The sequence below is a fragment of the Monodon monoceros genome, unplaced genomic scaffold (genome assembly GCF_005190385.1).
Source record: "Monodon monoceros isolate NGI ecotype Baffin Bay Population unplaced genomic scaffold, NGI_Narwhal_1 Super_Scaffold_21, whole genome shotgun sequence".
NCBI lineage: Eukaryota > Metazoa > Chordata > Mammalia > Artiodactyla > Monodontidae > Monodon > Monodon monoceros.
Window position 1 is genome coordinate 66,922,595 of NW_021703778.1, and position 24,272 is coordinate 66,946,866.

Below are 24,272 nucleotides of genomic sequence, written 5' to 3' on the forward strand. Positions count from 1 at the left end.
GCTTATGCTCTTTTTTTTTTTTTCATTATGCGGGCCTCTCACCGCTGCGGCCTCACCCGTTGCGGAACACAGGCTCTGGACGCGCAGGCTCAGCGGCCACGGCTCACGGGCCTAGCCGCTCCGCGACATGTGGGATCCTCCCAGACCAGGGCTCGAACCTGCATCCCCTGCATTCGCAGGCAGACTCCCAACCACTGCGCCACCAGGGAAGCCCGGGCTTATGCTCTTATCTACTGAAAATATCACAACTTTTTTGCAGGGCTGCCCATTCTGACATTAGCCAGATGACATCAGCCTTTGTATCACCCAGGCAAATTATTATAGATGCCAAGGAATCCAGCTGTGGCCCAGAAGAAACAGAGGTCATGGGGGAGTTGGCTCTTATGAGAATGCTGACAAACCAGAAAGGACAGGGCACCAGGCCCACATAACGAATGCCCAGAATCATATCCCAGGGTTCCCAAGCACGTACTCCCTAGGACCAGCTATGCTTCCCCAGTCCCTGTCTTTCTTTTCTATCTCAGTCCTATCTGTTCTTTAAAGCCCACCTCCTCCATGAAGCCTTCGGTGACTAACCCATTCCACGATGATCTCTAGGATCACCTCTAGAATCTCAAAGTACTTAGAGCACGTTCTGTGCAACATAGTACTTATTCTATTAAGCCCTGCCTGTTATAGCTACATTCGTGTAACATTTGCCTCTATAACTCAATTGCAAGTTCTTAGAAATAGCTAGAACTTTTGTGTTCTCCTCACTTCCAGGCACACGGTAAATAAATACTTGTTGGCTTGGGTATGCAATAAGCACTCAGTAAATGACTGTTGATCTGGCATATAACAGGTGCTCCATAAATGCCTATTGGTTTGGTTTACAGAAGATGCCAATAAATGCACTACTAGTTTGGTATGCAATAGGAGTTTAGTAGTGGTTGGCTTGCTCTAATAGGATTTTGTGGGTCTCCTCTTTGTTGAGGACTAGTTAAGCTGACTGGGGCACCAGCCAGGCAGTGGGAAGCTGGGTTGAGTTTTGAAATTCAGCAACGACAAGAGAACTCCTCAAGGTAGGCCAAAACGAGGAAGAAGCCAAGCCAGGTGAGACTTAGAGTCAAGGACTGAAGAGCCCAGATAAAAAGGTCAGGTTCCAAGAGGCACCTTCCAATAATTCCCAACAACACCTCCTCAAGGAAGTCTTCCGTGACCTCACCATCCAAAACAGCCATCCCCTGTCCTATCCATCTCTGCACTATCCTATTTTATTTACTTCTTAGCATTCACACTACTTGGCATTATCAATGTCACTAGCATCTCCCTCCACACCTGGTACCCATCCCACCTCCCCACTAGAAAGTAAACCCTAGAGAGATTTCCTTGTTTATTGAAAGGAAACAATGTTGCCTTGTTCACCAACATAACCCCATGGCTAGAAGAATACCAACACATAGTAGGTGCTTAATAAATATATTCTGAATGAATGGCTAAATGAACTGAGAGAAGCCAAAAGAAAGGAAGTCAATAGGAAGCGGATTCAGACAGATCTGGGTGGGAACTCTCGAAGGAAGATCTGGCCTTTGGCTATAATTGCCCATGAATCTGTGTTGGTACTTGCCACCTTCCTGTGGGGCACTGTAGGAGCCAGAAATGGTAGTGGCCGCTTATCTTAAAAGAACAGAGAGGCTAAACATAGAGAAAGTCAGCCTCTTCCTCTAACATTTGTTCTATCCTCTAACAATAAGATTATATAATGACTCCCTTGTCTTATTCTTGAAGAGCCCCTTAGGATTTCCTCTAGTGGATAATGTGAATACACCTCACAAAGCACATCATTCTTGTTTTATTATATAAGTAGTAAGTAATACATCTGGGTTATTATTCAGCATATATTCACTCCCCTCCCATTTCTACTGTGGTGGCATATACTTTCCTGCTCCACTGATGTCGGGCTTGGCCACATGACTTGCTTTAGCCAATATGTTGTTGAAATTATGTAAGCAGAGGCTTTATATATGTTTATATGGTTTGGCTTGTGTCTTAGGCTCTGGTGATCCGGACGGAGACGCAAGTCCTGGATAACTGCTGTCCCTTGAGCCAGAGTCCCAAAGTAAGGACAGGTGGAGCAGCCCTGAGCCCAGCCTGCAGTGAGAAGCAGGCCCAGGTGACCTGCAGCCTGAGACAGAGCAGCCCTGCCAAGCCCAACCTCCATCAATCAACTTGCAGTTGACCCGCAGACCCGTGAGCATGAGAATGCTTGTGATATAAGCCACTGAGTTTGGGGGCTGGTCTGTTATGCAACATTATTGTGGCAATAGCTGATAAATATATAACACATGCCCACTCTAGAAAAAGACCTAGAAAATATACATAAGGGAAAAACATAAGACGTCCATGATCCCATCACTCAGAACGAACACTAATAGCATTGTGGTATATGGCTCTTAGTTATTTTTCTGTATTTCACAGTAATGGGGGCCTATTGTACACATCTTTTTGTAACCTGCTTTTTCATACCGATATGTCATGAGCATCTTTATAAGGCCATAAGTGCTGCAGTGTTGCCCCATCACTGCTTCCAAACAACCCTCTAAGGCAAGCTCAGAGAGGCAACCTGATTTGCCCAGTCACACCTCTGGGAATCAGCAAAGCCCTGTGTGACTCCAAGTTCAGTGCTCTTTCCACCAGGCAGGTTCTCTCTTGGGGCCTCGTTAGCATTTTTGGCACCTGGCAGGGTCGGCTCCTTCCCCAACAAGAACAAAAGGAAACCTTTATCTTATCTGGAAGGAAAACATGAGTGTTCGGTTCCCCTGATTCACATGATCCTAAGGGCTGCCACAGAGCCCTGCTGCCAACCTCCCGTTGCACTAATCCTAGGGGGTTGTCGTTTCCGCTTTGGGATGAAGGGAGATGAGGGCAGGTGGTCGGGAAGTAATTTCTGATGGAGCCCTCAGCAGGCCATCAGGTTTCCAATTTCTCCTGGGGGAGAAACAAAGCTCTCGGATGTTCTTGTCAGCAGGAATGGAGCAAAGGGTAGCTCAATTCCTGTAGAAGAGCCACCCTGGAAGCTGCTGGCACAAACCTAGGAAACTCAGGGAGACAGGCTGCATTCCAGACTCGGGGCAGCTTCAGCAAGAAAACTCCATAGAGGGTAGAGAAAGGAACGCAGAATGACCAGGTCAGAAGCCACAGTCACTCAAGTAAGGAAGAGCCAGGACTTAGAGATGGAAGGCCTACCTCCTACTACTTGTATGGCCTCAGTTTTCTCATCTGTCAAATGGCCCTGGAACTATATGCCTACTGACCCCTTTCTCCTGCCCCCAACGAAGCAGGGCTGTGGGTGAAGTAACAAATGGGAAAGCGCTGTGGAACTGCAGATGGGGGTTAGTGCCCAGAATCCTAAGAGGCAGTGTCCTCCAGCCAAGCAGAGGTGACAGGGCACGAGGGTCTTCACTCTGCAAAGGGTGGCAGGGAGAGAAGGAGCCTGGATTTTTGGAGCTTCAGGTAGAGAAAGGTAGACCCTACAGAGTCCCTGAAAGTTTGCAGAAAGTAGGCCCCAGTCACAGCTTCTCCTGACTATTTGTATTTTCCTTCTTCAGTTGATTTTCTGGCACCAGCTGGCCAAAGAGAAAGAAAGAAGGAAAGGAAACGAAAAGAAAAAAGAATAAAAACAGCCCTCACTGGGTGGACTGGGGCCACTGCGGGGGGGTGGGGTGGGAGGGGGTGTCTGAGGTCACCTGATGGCGCTGGACCCAACCCCCAGGGATCAGAAGCCTTGGTGCAAACCCAACCATGGTGGGGAACCCTCGGGCCCAGTGGCTCTGAGGGCAATGACAGTAAGCCCTAGGTAGGTGGGGGGCACAGATAGGTTTGTTTAGTGAAGGGCTTCCTTCCTGCCCCTTCCTTTCATCAAGTCCAGCCTCTTTATAGGATGAGGAAGAGATGGGGGTGTCCAGAGACAGAGGCAGGGCAGGGAAAAGAGCAGCAGCTTTGGAGCCAAAGAGAACTGGATCGAAATTCCAGCCGTGTGACTCTGTGCAATTTATGGAACCTCTCTGGGCCTCAGTTTCTTCACCAGTAAAAGAAAGAAAATACTTTTTTTTTTTTTAATGTGTAAAATATCTCACATGGTGTCTGGCATGTACTAGGTAAGAAGTAGTACCAGGCTTGCCCAGAGAATCAGTGGCAGAGTCAGGACTAGAGCCCTGGTCTCTGAACCCACTCCACGCCTTGGCCTTGCTTCTCTGATCTTCTCGGCTGTAGCCGGGAGCAGCTGGTGCCCTCGGCCCTGGCAGTGAGGACAGCAGCAGCTTGAGTCCACAGGGGAACTGCCAGGCACACTCTCCCCCCCTCGGGAGTCAGCTCACCAAGCCTGTCTCTCTCTGAGGCCTGAAGACAGTGGCTTCACTCTTCCTCTGGGCCAGTAGCCGCTCTCTACAGGCAGGGGAGGGCTCCCGGGGGCAGCACTCCCACTAGGCCCCAGGAAAGCTGTGGGCAATATGCCAACAGAAGCCTGGCCTAGTGGCTGCGCCTCACAGCACCCGCCCCAGGGACCGGGCTCTCCACAGCTCTGCTCTCAGAATCAGCAGGGAAGAGGGGCCCTTTTCAGAGCGCTCCACAGCACACCTGGGGACCCCAAGCCTCAGCAAAGTTTGAGAGGACACTGGGGGGCCCAAGTTACAGCTGGGGTGACCCACTGCCCAGCTGGGAAGCTTCCTTCTACCTCTCCCTCCTGTATTTAATTCTTTCATCTCTAAATGCCAGCCACTGAAATGCATTTATTTCCTTCCTTCATTTGCCCAACCTCTTGAGGATGGAGATAACCCGTCTTCAGCATAATCCCCCAGCTCCTGGCACAGAGCTGGGCTGCATGGAGTTCAGAAAATGGGTATTGAGTTGAGGGGAGAGATACTGAGTTGGATTCTTTGGAGGTTCTCAAAGGTGCCCAAATGTGTAAGGACCAAAATGAGTAAGGAGAGTTTGGGAGACATTTGAGCTGTTCAATCTGTACTTTGATCCACCTGCCAATATAGATTTCAGTACTTCAAAGAAAAAGCAACATTGATACAATTATTCAAGGGAAAATGTATTGTTCAACAGGATTTTGTTTCTCATTATAAATATAATACATGTTCAATGGAAAATATATTAGTGTATAAAAAGGAAATGAAGTTCTACATATATATAGTATGTATATAATGTATGTAGACAACTTTTATTTACGCATAGTATGCATACAATGCCACTGTTAATACTTCAGCATGTAGACTTGCAGTCATTTGCTAAGTAGAGAGTTTGGTGGGGTTTTTTTTTTCCAAATCTATACATTTAGACTCATTCCCCAATCTGAAGCCAGTTCTCTGTCAGCTACCGGAATCTCTTAGTGATGTGCCTCCTGAGGCACAAACAGGAGGGAGGTTTCTGCAGTTAGGAAACCAGCCTCCTTTGGGATGTGAACCTCAGACTTACAGTGGCTCCATGGGTTTGTGGCTGGGGGCAGAGAAAGATGGGGGGCATCCAGGCACTTATAGGTAAGGGAGTGACAAGTGGGGAAGGTGACCTCCCAGAAAGGGGGAAAGGGACTTCCTAGTTATTTATTTAACACCGACCATGCACCAACCTCACCCCCAGCCATGGCCACCCCTCTCATCTCACCTTGTGCAGACGCGGCTGGTTGGTCCCAGCACTCTTTCTAACTGACGCTCTCAACACAGCGCTCTGATCAGACACTGCCAGCTATTGAAGTTGCTAGACTTTTTCAATGTATTGCCTCTTTCAGTGCTCACAACAGCCCATTATTAAAGTGGTGCTCCAGGGACTTCCCTGGTGGCGCAGTGATTAAGATTCTGCCTGCCAATGCAGGGGACACGGGTTCGAGCCCTGGTCCGGGAAGACCCCATATGCCGCGGAGCAACTAAGCCCGTGCGCCACAGCTACTGAGCCTGCGCTCTAGAGCCCCCGAGCCACAACTACTGAGCCCATGCACCACAACTACTGAAGCCCGCGCGCCTAGAGCCCATGCTCTGCAACAAGAAAAGCCACTGCAATGAGAAGCCTGCTCGCTGCAACTAGAGAAAGCCGGCACGCAGCAATGAAGACCCAACGCAGCCAAAAATAAATAAATAAATAAATTTATTTTAAAAATAAATAAAGTGGTCCCATTTTACCATGAGGAAATCAAGGCTCAGAGTGATTAAGTCACTTCCCCCGAAGCACTCAATGGTAAAAGTGCAGAGCCAAGATTCAAATCCAGTCTGTCAGAATCCAAGCTGGAATCGCCCCCATGTCTCCTTGAGCCTGGAGACCTCCAGAGGCACAATTTCCATTGCAGCGGCCCCTGGGATCTCCATGGTGCTTTGGCAAGACCCCCTTCTTTCCATTCCTATATCCCTCAATTAACACCAGGCCTGACCCTGGGGTGTCAGGCACCTTTAAGTCATGCTCCTCACAGCGAGGCTGCCAAGGAGTCTCCCCAACGCCCACCCCCACTGTCCACCCTTCCCCTACCCTGAAGGATCAGGGAGCTGTGCAGGGACCACAGACAAGCTGGGGATGGGAGGGGCAGACCTAGCCCCAGAGCTGCCATATCTTTATCTTGCATTCTTGCCTGGCCTGGGGGCAGTTAGGCAGAGAGGGTAGGGAAGGAGGCTCTTGGGAACTTTCCAGTGATACCTAGAAGGAAATGCCTCAGCTTTAGGGGGAATTTCCCAAAGAAAGAGTTCAACTAACCCCAACCTTCTTTGGCCCAGGCCATCCCAGGCCATCCCAGGCCATGACCAGCTATGTGTGAGACAAAGAGTGATCAGACTTAGACCCAGATCTTGGAGCCCACTGGGAAAGAGGATATTGCTAACCTGTATTAGTCCTTTACACTCTGGTATAAATGAGTCCCCCCTATTCATTTTCCCAGAAGCTAAGGAGAGAGCTTAAGCCTTAAGGTCTTAGGGTGAGTTGGTACCAATTTGGGAGGCTGAAACAGAATGTAGGTTTAAATCCGGGTTCTTCAACTTGCTAAGCTGAATAAACTGGGGATAATAACCCACCTCTCAGAGTCTCAGTTTCCTCATCCCAAAACTGGGGGTGGGGGAGGGTTAATAAGTCCAAGGTTGTTGAGACCATGGGTAGAGACACCTGAGTGGAGATGCCTGGCATGCGGTAGATGCTCAGTCATTGTGTTTACCTGCCTGCTTGCCTTGCTCATAGGGCCTCAGGCAGGGGAAGGCTGCCCATAACATAGCTGCTCCAGGGCAAAGCCAGTGCACTGAGAGCCTCAGGCAAAGTTCTGAGCGTCCTGGCTAATACTAAAGGCAGGGCCTGGAGCTGGGCTCCAAGTGGGTTATCTGGGACTGGCCTTGACCACACTTGCTGCAGAGTGACCTCTGGGTGGACATGCTCTGAACACCTGGGGCTGACTTGAACCCCGACATCATCAGCAGAATTATCTTCGCCCAGTGGGGTTTGAACTTGAGGTTGGTGAACCTGAGGTGGGGTTGGGAAAGAGTTCTTCACCTGGCTCTGCACCAGGGATGGACAGTCAGACTATACTCTGGGCCCTGCCCAGTAGCTCTGGGAACACCCCGTACTCAGGGGAGGCAGAGAGATCTCAATTGGTACTGGGAAAAAATACGAGAGGTTCATATTATACAAATGCAAACTTGTCAGGCACCAAGGCAAAGTGGGCAGGGCTACCCCTCCACCTTACAGATCAACACATCTCACCACTCAAACCTCAAGCTATTCATACTGGGGAAAAAATGCACCATAACCAAACTAAAAGGCAAATGAGATATTAGGGAAAGGTATTTGCAGTACATGTAATAGATGAGGAAGTAATATCCTTTTTAATGAGAAAGTTTTTTCAAACCAATTAGAAGGTAAATATCCAAGTAGATAAGAGACAAAGTTTGAATAGGCAATTCACACAAGAAGTTACAAATTAGCAATAAACATATGCATATACACTCAATCTCACTAACAATCAAAACAGTTCAAACTAAGGTGAGATACTCTTTAAAATTCTCATATTGGGGCTTCCCTGGTGGCGCAGTGGTTGAGAGTCCGCTTGCCGATGCAGGGGACACAGGTTCGTGCCCCGGTCCAGGAAGATCTCACATTCTGCAGAGCGGCTGGGCCCGTGAGCCATGGCTGCTGAGCCTGCGCATCCGGAGCCTGTGCTCCGCAACGGGAGAGGCCGCAACAGTGAGAGGCCCACGTACCGCAAAAAAAAAAAAAAAAAAAAAAAAAAATATATATATATATATATATATATATATGTGTGATTTATACTCCTCATCATTTCAAAATTCTAGCAGTTATTATGCTAGACTTTGTTATTGAAAATGTGAAGAAGGAAACACATTGATTATATTACACACTCATTAAAAAATATTTTTATAACCAAATCTTGGTATAATTGATTTCCTTTATAATCCTCTGTTTTACCTATTTAAAGACATCATTCTGAGAAGGGACCATAATCTTCACTAGACTCCCAAAGGGGCCATGCCACAAAAAATTATGAAGAAGCCCTGCTATAAGCCCAGGGTTTTGAGACAGAGGGAAGGGAGACTTTTTTAGTTAGACTGATTCTTCCTGCTCCCCCCACTGTCTCACAAGGGCAGCCGGGCTTCTAATAGTTCCAAAAGAACACTGTGATCTGCTACTGATTCCCCTTGAACCCCTAATAAAATACTTTCCCAAATAGCCCAGACTGAAGGTGAGTATCCCTACTTCCCAGATGACTGCATTCTCAACAGCAAGTAAAGTCAGCAATAAGGATGTAATTCAAGAGGCTACAAATGCAGGTCAGGTTCCAGGTTTCAGAGTCAGAGTTTTTTGTTTTTGTGTTTTTTAAACATATAATAAACCTTTACCACTACACCTATTGTGCTGGATACAGTTTCAAAAACACACTTTACACACGTTTTCATTTAAGCCTCATCCCGGGGAGGATCAGTCCCATTTTACAGATGAAAAAAGTGAGGTCCAGAGAGGTAAACTGACCTGCCCAATCCTCATTTAGTAAGTAACAGAGCTGGGATTTGAACCTAAACTTCCTGACTCCACATTCAGCACCCCTCTAGTTGCTTTGCTCTCTCCCTACTCCACCCATGCCTTGGGATACACGACTATAGCAAATGTAAGCTGTGGCTTTCCCTTGGCCTTTCCAATGTTTAAGTCCTGCCTCTGCTTTAAATTCAAAGAACATTCTACAGTTGGTCTTCATCTGTGTCAGAAATTCCATCTATAGAGTGTTATGCCTGCTGTTTTTCCCAGCCAGCCTCTCTTCTCTCTGCTTTCCTTTGGGGAACTGCTTCTTCCCCATTCCACGCGTCCAGGAGAAACTGTCTATCTCAGTGCCCCACGTCCAAGGATGGGTATCTGACCCAAGCTTGGCCAATCAGATGCTCTCTCCTGGAAATCTTGTGCAGAGGGACCAACTAATGGGAAGCCGGTGACCATTTCAATGGCAGCACCCCAAACCACTGAGCTTCAGACTCATCCCTGGGCTCTCTGGTTCCTATCCTTCTTGAGGCTGATTTCATCATTTTTTCTTTTTTAAAAAATTTATTTATTTATTTTTTGGTTGCATTGGGTCTTCGTTGCTGCACGCGGGCTTTCTCTAGTTGCAGCGAGTGGGGGCTACTCTTCGTTGCGGTTCATGGGCTTCTCGTTGTGGTGGCTTCTCTTGTTGTGGAGCACTGGCTGTAGGCACGTGGGCTTCTGTAGTTGTGGCTTGCAGGCTCTAGAACACAACCTCAGTAGTTGTGGCACAAGGGCTTAGTTGCTCCGCGGCATGTGGGATCTTCCCAGACCAGGGCTCAAACCCGTGTCCCCTGCATGGGCAGGCGGATTCTTAACCACTGCACCACCAGGGAAGTCCCTGATTTCATAATTTTCTTTTACTTTAGTTAATAACCCAATAAACTCCCAATGCATTTTCCCCTTTAAGTTATCCCCAGTCAACTTCTGTTGCTTTCAGCCAGAGAACCATCTGGTTTACCATCCAAACAGACTGGGGAACAGGGAAGAGGAAAGGAAGAATGGAAGCCTGCTTTTAGCGCAGCCCTACTATGTGCAGGCACTGGGCTCTGATAAGTTCTTTCATTTTACTCTGATGACAGCCTTTGGAGGTGGGCGTTATCAGGCCCATTCTAACAGAGGGGGAAACTGAGACTTAGAGGAAGTCACTTGCCCAGAGTCACATATCGAGTTGGTGACAGAACCAGGGTCAGACACAAGTCTGTCTCATCACAAAGTCCATGCTGAGGCATCTCCCTGTGGCACGCTGTTCACTCTTTCAATTGACAAAGGAGAAGCATTGAAGTGTAAGCTATCTTTCTCTCTCAAAGTCTGAAGAGCACACTCTGTGAGGCAGAAGGGGCCTGGGAAGCCCTTCCTGTGCCTTTTGTTCCCTCCAAGCCCCCTGCCCACCTGCTCTAGGCACTTCCCAGTACAGGCCCTTCTTCCCTTCCCCCACCCAGAAGCTTGCTCTTGGGAAAGGGCCTTCCTGAATTCATTCCCATCTTAGCCCCTGTGACTGAGAAAACAAAGTTTTTCTGTACAGGGAAGTATCAAAGAGAAGAATTTCTAAGTCTGGATGGTGGGTGTCCATAAGCAGGCCAGGGGCTGGTTAGAGTACAGAGATACCCCTGAAATCACCCTGCACAGACTTCCTCACAGCACTCAGCCCTGAGGGGTCAGGACAACAGTCTTGACCATGGAGTGAATCCTGAGGTGTGAGGCCTGACCCTGTGAGGCCTGTACTCTGGCCAAGGCGAGGAGAAGGCAGGGCAGGGTGGGATGAAGGGACAGCCAGGGATCTAGGGATCTGGCGATTTTGCTCCAGCTTTGCTCCCCTTGGATAAGTTACTCTCCTCTGGGGCTACTACATACCCTTCTGGGGTCCCTGGGAATGAGAAAAGGACAGTAGTGACCAGAGCCACCAGGCCTCCAGAAGGCAACCTGGCCTTCAGGGAATTTCCCACCAGGACCAGGAGGGTTGGTAGGGCTGTCACAATAACTCCTACCCTCTACTGAACCCTGTTGTGTGCCAGCCTTGTTCACCACTTCCCACTTCCCACCATGTTCTGTGGGTCCCCAGAGGCAGATGCACCTCCGGTTTCAGAGTCATCAGGACCAGGACTGTGGGAGAAAATGTCAGGGTGGAAATCCCCAGCACCCAGAGCGGCCCCAGAGCCTGAGGGTGGAGAGAATAGGGTTTGTTGTCAGAGAGAGGTGGGGGTTGGGTTTTGTTTCCCTCCATTTGTTATTAAAGAAAACATCACAGAATAATCTGACTTTGAACAAACAAATGCAGTGTGCCAGCTGTAGGCCAGACCGACCAAATGGGAAATCAAAAATAAACCCTTGAGGTTCTCATTCTAAAGATGGAGAAACTGAGGCCCGCAGAGGTGATAGGACTGACTCGACTTGCTGGACCAGGGCTTAACCACAGGTGTCTCCGCACGCCATGCACTGTAGTTTCCACTCCAGGAAGGAAGGGGCTGTTATCCCAGATTTAGGCGACGGGGCCTAGACTTTCTCCTCCTCACAGCCGTGTGCCACCTCCTTTACGACAAGTCACCCCAGCATTGACACCAAATGCATCTATTGCCTCTGGGTGTTAAGATGGCCAGTTTTCTCTATTTTCAAAAGACTCTTTACTTTTAGGATCAAAACAAAAATCTTCATTTACAAGAAGATACTCACTTCTGCTGTGAAGCACCCACAGAGCCTTGTTTGTAATTCGTGGTCGATTGCATGTGGTTTGGATAATGGTTTACATACTTGGATCCCTCTGGCTCACTAGAGAATCAGAAATGAGTCTTGTTTGGCATTGCATTTTCCCAGTGATTGCTCACAGCAGGTGCAATAAACAGCAGTAAACGTCTGTTGAATTAAAATGGAAACTGGGAATGAAGGGCTACTGTACTGCTGTTTTGCTCTTGATGTGATAGGGAGCAGTGCCAAGGTCCCCAGTGCATTGCTCAGAACTTTGGTCCCACAAAATGCTACAGGAGAAAAGTATTTTAGAGGCAAATAAAATTGCCCAGCTCCCAGCTGACCGACCAAAGGAAAGTGATTGGATGCACTAATTCACACTAGGATGTTAATGACGTGTTCAGGACTGCTTGCTACGAGCTTAAAGTGACAGAACTGGTTGGGAGGGCAATGTAGCAATGTCTAGGAAGTTGAAGATGTTCACATCCTTGGGCCTACAAATTCCACGTCTGAGAATACACACTAGAGACATATTCATACATGGGCAAAGGGAGACATGGCCCAGAACGTACAGTGTGGCAGTGTTTGTAATAATAAAAAACATCCATCAACAGGAGAAGGGCCGAATTTTGGTTAAGTTCAGGTAATGGAACACTATATAGCAATTAATATCAATGAACTAGAGCCACATGTATCCAAAAGAATTAACCCCAAATATAAGATTGAATTTAAAAAAATTGCAAAAGGAAATGTACAATATGACAGGGACCGAAAAGTTTAGAAATCTTCAAAACAATATTATATAACCTTTATGGATACATAAATATATTGGCAAAAGCATACAACTATGTATGGGTTGATATACACTATATTAATGACAGTGGTTCCTAGTGGGAAGGTGGGAGGGTGAGGAGGGGGTTGTGGTAGGGTCCACAGGAGGCCTTACTGTATCTGTAATTATTCATTCATTCATTCATTCATTTTTTGGCCGTGCCGCATGGCTTGTGGGATCTTAGTTCCCCGACCAGGGATTGAACCTGGGCCCTTGGCAGTGAAAGCGTATAATCCGAATCACTGGACTGCCAGGGAATTCCCTGTAATTTGTTTTTTAATGGAGGAGGAAAGCATTTGGAGCAAATGTGATAATATTAAGATGTGATTGTAGGAAAATATCTGTAAAAAATACAAACACATGGAGGCTAAACAATACACTACTTAATAAAGAAGTGATCACTGAAGAAATCAAAGAGGAAATTAAAAAATACCTAGAAACAAATGACAATGAAAACACGATGACCCAAAACCTATGGGATGCAGCAAAAGCAGGTCTAAGAGGGAAGTTTATAGCAATACAATCCTACCTTAAGAAACAGGAAACATCTCGAATAAACAACCTAACCTTGCACCTAAAGCAATTAGAGAAAGAAGAACAAAAACCCCCCAAAGTTAGCAGAAGGAAAGAAATCATAAAAATCAGATCAGAAATAAATGAAGGAAACAATAGCAAAGATCAATAAAACTAAAAGCTGGCTCTTTGAGAAGATAAACAAAATTGATAAACCATTAGCCAGACTCATCAAGAAAAAAAGGGAGAAGACTCAAATCAATAGAATTAGAAATGAAAAAGGAGAAGTAACAACTGACACTGCAGAAATACAAAAGATCATGAGAGATTACTACAAGCAACTCTATGCCAATAAAATGGACAACCTGGAAGAAATGGACAAATTCTCAGAAATGCACAACCTGCCAAGACTGAATCAGGAAGAAATAGAAAATATAAACAGACCAATCACAAGCACTGAAATTGAAACTGTGATTTAGAATCTTCCAACAAACAAAAGCCCAGGACCAGATGGCTTCACAGGGGAATTCTATCAAACATTTAGAGAAGAGCTAACACCTATCCTTCTCAAACTCTTCCAAACTATAGAAGAGGGAGGAACATTCCCAAACGCATTCTACGAGACCACCATCACCCTAATACCAAAATCAGACAAGGATGTCACAAAGAAAGAAAACTACAGGCCAATATCATTGATGAACGTAGATGCAAAAATCCTCAACAAACTACTAGCAAACAGAATCCAACAGCACATTAAAAGGATCATACACCATGGTCAAGTGTGGTTTATTCCAGGAATGCAAGGATTCTTCAATATACGCAAATCAATCAACGTGATACACCATACTAACAAACTGAAGGAGAAAAACCATATGATCATCTCAATAGATGCAGAGAAAACTTTCGACAAAATTCAACACCCATTTATGATAAAAACCCTGCAGAAAGTAGGCATAGAGGGAACTTTCCTCAACATAATAAAGGCCATATATGACAAACCCACCGCCAACATCATCCTCAATGGTGAAAAACTGAAAGCATTTCCACTAAGATCAGGAACAAGACAAAGTTGCCCACCTTCACCACTCTTATTCAACATAGTTTTGGAAGTTTTAGCCACAGCAATCAGAGAAGAAAAGGAAATAAAAGGAATCCAAATCGGAAAAGAAGAAGTAAAGATGTCACTGTTTGCAGATGACATGATACTATACATAGAGAATCCTAAACATGCTACCAGAAAACTACTAGAGCTAATCAATGAATTTGGTAAAGTAGCAGAATACAAAATTAATGCACAGAAATCTGTGGCATTCCTATACACTGATGATGAAAAATCTGAAAGTGAAATCAAGAAAACACTCCCATTTACCATTGTAACAAAAACAATAAAATATCTAGGAATAAACCAACCTAAGGAGACAAAAGACCTGTATGCAGAAAATTATAAGACACTGATGAAAGAAATTAAAGATGATACAAACAGATGGAGAGATATACCATGTTCTTGGATTGGAAGAATCAACATTGTGAAAATGACTATACTACCGAAAGCAATCTACAGATTCAATGCAATCCCTATCAAACTACCAACGGCATTTATCACAGAACTAGAACAAAAAATTTCACAATTTGTATGGAAACACAAAAGACCCCGAATAGCCAAAGCAATCTTGAGAACGAAAAACGGAGCTGCAGGAATCAGGCTCCCTGAATTCAGACTATACTACAAAGCTAGAGTAATCAAGACAATATGGCACTGGCACAAAAACAGAAATATAGATCAATGGAACAGGATAGAAAGCCCAGAGATAAACCCATGCACATATGGTCACCTTATCTTTGATAAAGGAGGCAGGAATGTACAGTGGAGAAAGGACAGCCTCTTCAATAAGTGGTGCTGGGAAAACTGGACAGGTGCATGTAAAAATATGAGGTTAGATCACTCCCTAACACCATACACAAAAATAAGCTCAAAATGGATTAAAGACCTAAATGTAAGGCCAGAAACTATCAAACTCTTAGAGGAAAACATAGGCAGAACACTCTATGACATAAATCATAGCAAGATCCTTTTTGGCACACCTCCTAGAGACATGGAAATAAAAACAAAAATAAACAAATGGAACCTAATGAAACTTCAAAGCTTTTGCACAGCAAAGGAAACCATAAACAAAATGAAAAGACAACCCTCAGAATGGGAGAAAATATTTGCAAATGAAGCAACTGACAAAGGATTAATCTCCAAAATTTATAAGCAGCTCATGCAGCTCAATAACAAAAAAACAAACAACCCAATCCAAAAATGGGCAGAAGACCTAAATAGACATTTCTCCAAAGAAGATATACAGACTGCCAACAAACACATGAAAGAATGCTCAACATCATTAATCATTAGAGAAATGCAAATCAAAACTACAATGAGATATCATCTCACACCAGTCAGAATTGCCATCATCAAAAAATCTAGAAACAATAAATGCTGGAGAGGGTGTGGAGAAAGGGGAACACTCTTGCACTGCTGGTGGGAATGTGAATTGGTACAGCCACTATGGAGAACAGTATGGAGTTTCCTTAAAAAACTACAAATAGAACTACCATATGACCCAGCAATCCCACTACTGGGCATATACCCTGAGAAAACCATAATTCAAAAAGAGTCATGTACCAAAATGTTCATTGCAGCTGTATTTACAATAGCCAGGAGATGGAAACAACCTAACTGCCCATCATCGGATGAATGGATAAAGAAGATGTGGCACATATATACAATGGAATATTACTCAGCCATAAAAAGAAACGAAATTGAGCTATTTGTAATGAGGTGGATGGACCTAGAGTCTGTCATACAGAGAGAAGTAAGTCAGAAAGAGAAAGACAAATACCATATGGTAATACATATATATGGAATTTAAGAAAAAAAAATGTCATGAAGAACCTAGAGGTAAGACAGGAATAAAGACACAGACCTACTAGAGAATGGACTTGAGGATATGGGGAGGGGGAAGGCTAAGCTGTGACAAAGTGAGAGAGTACCATGGACATATATACACTACCAAACATAAAATAGATAGCTAGTGGGAAGCAGCCGTATAGCACAGGGAGGTCAGCTCAGTGCTTTGTGACCACCTAGAGTGGTGGGATAGGGAGGATGGGAGGGAGGGAGACGCAAGAGGGAAGAGATATGGGAACATATGTATATGTATAACTGATTCACTTTGTTATAAAGTAGAAACCAACACACCATTGTAAAGCAATTGTACTCCAATAAAGATGTAAAAAATAAATAAATAAATAAATAAATAAAAATAAAAGCTTGGCGAATGCTACTGTAGAGTCTGCACAGAAAAAAAAAAAAAGATGTGATTGGATTGTGTGCTGAGTATATAACTCTGTTCTATTTCCCTTCCTTATGTGACTGTTAAGCATATTTAATAATAAAAAGATTAATTTAATTTATAAAAAGGAAGAAACTGAGTCCTCATTGAGAGATGCAGAATTAACCCACCATGAACTGTGCCGCACAGCTTGCGGCATCTTAGTTCCCCGACCAGAGACTGAACCTGCGCCCTCGGCAGTGAAAGCGCCAAGTCCTAACCCCTGGACCGCCAGGGAATTCCGTGCCCCATTTTAACTTAACTTCTTAAGACGATAACAAGTCCTCTTATTGTCTCAGATCTTTTGAATTAAATCTTCTCTTACTTGCTGCGCAAAGCAAGGCCTAAAGGATACAGACATCTAAATTAACTGAGCCCCAGTTTGATCATTTGTAAAGTGGAAATAATAACGAAGCCTACTCTGTAGGTTTGTTGGGGATTAAATGAAACAACATAATGCAAAATGTGTAGCACACAGTAGGGATAAATAAACATTTGCTATTATTCCTCTGATCTTACCCAGGCCACAAACTAGGATATATCATCCTAATCTCTCTGAGGTCTTAGCTCATTATCTTTTTAAAACTGTAAAATATACATAAAATTTACCATCTTAACCATTTTTGAGTGTACAGTTCAGTGGCATTAAGTACATTCATATTGCTGTGCAACCATCACCATTATCCATCTCCACGACTTTTCCTCACTGAAATGGAAAATGGAAACGAAGGGATACTAGGCTGCTGTTTTGCCCCCCGTGGTCGGGGGAGGCGGGTGGAATGGTCAAGCAGTGCCAAGGTCCCCTGTCTGAAACTCTGTACCCGTTAAACAGTACTCCCATTCCCCCTGGTAACCACTATTTCACTTTGTCTCTATGAATTTGACTATTCTAGGAACCTCAAATAGGTGGACGCATATATTTGTCTTTTGGTGTCTGGCTTATTTCACTTAGCATAACATCTTCAAGGTTCATTCATGCATCAGAATTCCATTCCATTTTTAGGCTGAATCCTATTCCATTGTATGTATATATCACATTTTGTTTATCCATTCATTCGTTGATGGACATTTGGGCTGTTCCACATTTTGGCTACTGTGAATAAGGCTGTGTAGTCATTAGTTTTATAACCAATGTGTGCATAACACTTTCCAATTTACAAAGCATATTTACTTTACATGAGATAATTTGATGAAGGCAGAGTCGATTTCCTTATCACATTTTATTGAGGGTCAGACAGGTCACATGACTGGCTCAAGGTCAGCTGGTAGAACTTGAATTTAATTCTCATATAAAAATAGAGGCTGGGGACTTCCCTGGTGGTGCAATGGTTAAGAATCCCCCTGCCAATGCAGGGGACACGGGTTCGAGCCCTGGTCCAGGAAGATCCCACATGCCGCGGAGCAACTAAGCCCGTGCACCACAACTACTGAGCCTGCGCTCTAGAGCCCGCAGGCCACAACTACAGAAGCCCACGTGCCTACAGCCCATGCTCCGCAACAAGAAGAAGCCACCGCGATGAGAAGCCCGCGCACCACAACGAAGAGTAGCCCCCGCTCGCCGCAACTAGAGAAAGCCCGCGTGCACCAACGAAGACCCAACGCAGCCAAAAATAAATAAATAAAATAAATAAATTTATATATATATAAAAGTAGAGATTGTACTCAACATGTAAGATTCTATGATTCTATCAGCAGCCTTGACCTCTCCAAAAGAAGTGCTTTGCGGTAAATTTCAGGCCTCGCGACATTGAAGTTCCTTGTGGCTATGGCCTGTGTCTTCCTGTAACTCGTGTCTGACAGGCAGAGAATGGTGGCAAACTCCCAATACCTGCAGAAGTATTACATGTGAACACTGGGTGAGAGTCTGTTGTCAACCACTTGGGCTCATGAGGACGTGCCTATGAGCCACCAGCTAGAGAGCTGCCAATCACATCCAGATTCCCTTCCTTGCCAGAGTCATCCTCTGACATGGGCTCCTGGACTCTTCTCTAAGATCTGAATTTATGGCTCTTCTGGCAGTATACCCATTGCTTGAGGGGAGCAGGGGAAAGAAGGAGGCTTCTGCTTCCTCTTGGGAAGGCATTGGACATCTTGCCCATCCTCTAGACCCAATTCAAGTCCCCTTCCTTTCTTCAGCCTTCCCTGCCCCTGCTAGACTTTCTCTACCTCTCCCCCATCCCCCCAGTAGGCCTTGGACCAGCTGCTCCTAATGACCCTTACTCTCCACAGAAACCTCCCTCTCTGTAACAGCTTTATGAAATGCAATTTACATACCCCACAATTCATTCATTTAACGTGCACAATTCAATGGGTTTATTTTGTTTTTAAAAGGAATAAATTTATTTATTATTTATTTTTTGGCTGCATTGGGTCTTCGTTGCTGCACGCAGCTTGCTCTAGTTGCGGCGAGTGGGGGCCACTCCCCACCGCAGTGCTCAGGCTTCTCACTGTGGTGGCCTCTCTCGTTGCAGGGCTCGGGCTCCAGTCGCACGGGCCTCAGCAGCTGTGGCCCGTGGGCTGTGGAGCACAGGCTCAGTAGTTGTGGCGCACGGGCTCAGCTGCTCCGCGGCCTGTGGGATCTTCCTGGACCAGGGCTCGAACCCGTGTCCCCTGCATCGGCAGGCGGACTCCCCAACCACTGTGCCACCAGGGAAGCCCTCAATGGGTTTTAGTATATTTACTGATATGTGTAAGTATCACCACAGTCAATTTTACAACGTTTTTGCCACCACAAAGAGAAACACTGCACACTTTAGCTATCACTCCCCACAGACCCTAAGCAATCACTTTTCTGTCTCTATAGATTTATATATTCTGGACATTTCATGTAAATGGAATCACAGTATGTGGTCTTTTGTGTCTGGCTTTTTTCACTTAGCATCTTGTTTCCAAGTTCACCCATGTTCTGAGAATCTCTTTTATGCATGTGAACGTGTCTTCTTTCTCCGGCTGCGCTATAAACACCTTGAGGTCAGGACCACCTTTTGTGTTGCTTTTCTCCCACCCCCAACCTGGTGCCCAGGACAGTGCTAAGCACTCAAACCCGCATTGTTTCTCCTCTGGGATTTTGGGGGAATTGCTATATAGATTTGCTTTTGTTGTCCTCTGTGGGCCATGACAGCGAATGGCCAGGGGGACAGTTCAAACCCACACAGGATTTGCCAGGAATAGGGTCTTCAATGTCCAAGATGCTAGTCACCTCCTGCCCCACGACCTTTAATGGCTCATTGTTGACTGCAGGATTGACCTCCAATTCTTGGCCCGGCTTTAAAACTTTCCGGGAGGGAGGGAGTCCTCAGGCAGTCCTAGCTTTGTATCAGGGCTAACACCACCTTTCAGTCACGGGAGCTTTTCCCCTTTGCTCAAGGAGCCTTTGCTCAGACTGCTCCTCTGCCTAAAGTGCCCTTCCCTCTCTCTCCCTGTGGCTTATTGGAGACCTACCAGACGGGGAGGAAGCTTGGCCCAGCAGAAAGTGTGAAGGCCTAGGTTTGATTCCTGACTCGGTTGTTTAGTGCCTGAAACCTCAGACAAGTTTTCAAGTTTTCTCTGCATCTCGGCATCCTCATCTGTTAAGTGGAGCTACCAGTAGCTTCTTCACAGGGGTTGCCCAAAGCATTGGAGCTGACATACGCAAAGTGCTCAAACTGGTAGGTATTCAGCAGTTTCGATTCTTCCCCTGTCGGATGTGAGCTTCTCTGAGCAAACATCTAAGCTGCCCTTATTTAAAAAAAAAAAAAAAATCCTTTTATTGAAATTTACATGCATAAAGGTACCCAAATCATAAGTACATGGTTTGATTTCATTTTCAAAACCAGAACACACCTGTGTAACCAGCCCCAGATCAAGCCCCCAAAGTCCCCTTGTGTTCTTTCCAGTCACCACCACCTCCTCCCTTTCCTCTGTCCTGACACCACAGATGAGGTTTGTCTGCTTTACATAAATGCACTCTTACACCACGTTACCCTCACTTTTCAGGAGCCTCCCCCATCTCCAGCTCCCAGAACACGTTTCTAAGCCTCTGTTTGATGTGTGACACAGTCTGTCCTGTGGGCTCCCAGAGGCAGGGGGGGAACCTTAATTCCCTTATGACTCTCAGTACCACTCCTAAGATTAAGTGGTCAGAGAAGGCAGGAGGTCAAAGATTGCCTGTGATTTTTTCTGGGCCCCAACCCCATGCTGAGAAAAACAAGTCTTTATTCAATGGTACGGCAGCCCCTATCCCACCTACCCCAGCCACTGTGGTTTCCCAAAGGATGCATTCCCCCTTTGCTCTCCCTTGTTGACCCCTGCTCCACTGCCTGCCTTTGGAGGACTTCCTCCCCTTCCAGCCAGGCCTTGCTGACCCTCTGTGAGCACCTCCTCTGAGGGCCAGGCCCTGGGCAGAAGGCCTGGGAAAGCTGCCCCCAGCTGTTTTCTATGACTCTGGGGCCAGCCTGTGCATTCTGCTTTGAGGTTGGTTTGAGCACAGGGTTGAGGGGATAAGGCCTCCGGGCAGATGCAGTGTCAGGTCCTGTTCTAGGGTCAGCTCTTGTCATCCAGAAATGAATCCGAATCTGGGCCAGGTCTCCGCAGGCCTTGCTCTGACCCTTCCCCGGTCCACACGAGGCCCCAGGAGACAGAGCCCTCCCCCAACACACATACACGACTGATGCCAACAGCAGAGACCTTCTAAGCCTGCTTAAAACTCTGGAATGTTATGTTGTATTTATAGACATCATCTGAATTTGTTATCACGTTTGTTTTAGATTTTCACTTCGAAAGTTTGGTAAGCCATTGCTGTTTTCCTTCTCTTCCTCTCTCTTTCCCTTTTCCTCCCTCCCCAACCCCTGCTTCCTCCCTCTCTTTCCCTCTCTCCTCCCCCACTTCCATAGTGCATCCCCACGCTTACTCCTACCCTCCTCCACCATCCCCACCACACACACAAGTCTGGAGTTAGCAAGGACCTTAAAAAATCCAGCCATTTTATAGACAGGAAGACTAAGGTGGAGAGAAGAGAGACCTGCTCGGGGGTCCCTCGGTATAGTGGCCAAGCCAAAGCAGAGCTCAGGTGTCCTTGTGGTCCAGGCAGCTGTGAGTGGTAGAGAAACAATACCTCATCTCCTCGCCAGCTGAGTGACCTTGGGTGGATCACGTAACTTCTCTGAGCCTAGAGTCTTCATCTCTGAAATGATAATACCCACTTCGGTGGGTTTGTTTTTTTGAGGAGTTGTGGTATGAACACTTCCTTCGAAAGCTATAAAGATGGTGAGGAGTGGTGGCCAGTTGGAACCCTGGCCTTTTCCTCTCCTTTGAAAGTGACATAGGCACAAGATTATTCATTATAGCCTTGTTTGCAACAGCAAAGGAACAACCTAAATATCCATCATTAGGGAACTGATAAAAATATGTTTCATTCATACAGTAGGACCCCTATACACCTGCAACAAAGAATACGAAAGCTTTTTATGAACCGATACGGGAAAACATCTCTATGCTGTTATGTGAGAAAAGCAAGGGGCAGGACAGCATATATAATAAGCAACACTCTCACCCCAAGAGGCAACCAAACCTCCACGTGACGAAAGCGTATCCCACAGGTTGCTGTGGCTGGACACCTGGGCACGGGCCACCCCACCCCAAGGGTATTTGAAAATGTACAGCCAGTGGTTGGCATCATCATACGGCGGGAGGTTAAGGACCCAACTCCCAAAACGGAGATTATGAGGCTCCCCAAAGCCAAGAGGCTGAGCAACAGCTGGAAAGAATCCAACACAGCCGTCAGAAGCATCATGTTATTTTAGCTTCCGTTAAGTCAAATGAGCAAAATCACTTGAAAGTTGATTGAGACTGGCAATAATGACCCAAAGTTTTTCAACAGACTTGTGCAAACAAGAACTAAGGATGCCATGCATCCTTCATTAACACTAAAGAAAGACAAAATAAGTAACGCTCACAGACCCGCTGACCCAGACTACGAAACAGTCATGAAAACACAATTGGAGATTGGCGATCAAAAATCAAATGAATTTTTACAATAAGGTTCATGGTTGAAATACTCATATTCCGATCAAATCAACAGCTATTGCTTGTTAATACTGTTACTATGTGATTACTGTGTTTTGCTAGACAGCAAAAGAATATATGGTTTAGTTTGCTACTGTAATTAAAATCTATTCATTCTGCTTCTTTTGTTGAATGTGTATATGGCATCTGTATACATTATCTGTAGGTGATCAAATAAAATATGGCTCAGATCAGTCATTTTATTGCTTTAAATGGCAACTAGTCTTATTTAAAGAAGACCACAATATCTTTTTTCTTCCAAAATTTATAATTACACATATAATTCTGAAGTTGAATATGACAAAATAAAAATCATTTAGTAAAAAGATATGCAACCTTTGTGTAAAAAGGGGAAAGAATGTATATCCTTATTTCTTATGATCTGTGTGTGCTCTCACATATAATCTTATATATAGATGATTACATACATAATATTATATACAAATGTATACTCTCTAGATGGATTCACAAGTAACTAATAATAGTGAATACTTGCTGGGGAGTAGAGGATTTTTCTCTGTACATCTTTTTATACTTTACAATTTTTGAACCATGAGAATTCAAATTTACCAATTCAGAAAATCAAAAAAACACAATTTTAAAGTAATGGCAGATTCCAGAAACCCAATCCAGAATATCAAACCATACTCTCAGGGATTGGGCCTGTATTTTTAGAGTTCCCTAGGAACCTCTTAGGGGAACCCTGGTCTGTTACAGAAGATCCCCAAGAACCGACTGAGCTTTACATCCAGGAGTCAAGGTCCCATGGCCTACACTGCGCCACCTAGTGGTCTTAGTCAGACATGATTCCAAGCATCCCTCGGAAAAATTTGTGGGGAGGCCCAGCAGATAGCAGAGGTCCTGCGCCCACAGGCTGGGTGGAGGTGGCTCCAGTGGGCACACAGTCTGCCTCCAGGGATGCTTGTCTGGGTCCTGACTGGAACGAGGCACGGCTTCCAGAGCTCCACAGCCTCCGGTTCCCAGGGAGCCACCCCGAGGCAGCCTGCAGGAGCACAGAGCACATGGACTTTAAAGTTAGACCAGGGTTCAAACGCTGGCTCCACCATCTACTAGCCTTGTTATCTCTCTCTCTCTTTTTTTTTTTAGTCATATAGTGTGGTATGCAGGATCTCAGTTTCCTGAACAGGAATGGAACCCATGCCCCCTGCAGTGGAAGCACAGAGTCATAACCACTGGACCGCCAGGGAGTTCCACTAGCCTTGTTATCTCATATGGCTTAAACTCTCAGGTCTTCCGTGTTCTCATCTACCAAATGGGTACAGGCAGAAGTCAGATAAAGTCTGCACACAAATCTAGAACAATGCCTGTGCATAGCAGGAACTTGATAAATGTTAATTCTCTTCCCTTCAGTTACTTTTCTGAAAAATAAATTTATTTATTTATTATTTATTTTTGGATGTGTTGGGTCTTCGTTGCTGCATGCGGGCTTTCTCTAGTTGCAGCGAGCGGGGTTACCCTTCGTTGCCGTGCGTAGTCTTCTCATTGTGGTGGCTTCTCTTGTTGCGGACCACAGGCTCTAGGCGCACAGGCTTCAGTAGTTGTGCCTTGCGGGCTCAGTAGTTGCGGCTCGTGGGCTCTAGAGCACAGGCTCAGTAGTTGTGGCGCACGGGCTTAGTTGCTCTGTGGCATGTGGGATCTTCCTGGACCAGGGCTCGAACCCGTGTCCCCTGCATTGGCAGGTGGGTTCTTAACCACTGTGCCACCAGGGAAGACCCCCTTCAGTTACTTCTTGATAACTTTACTCCCCTGCCCAAAGAGAGTAGCCTGGCTCCTGGGAA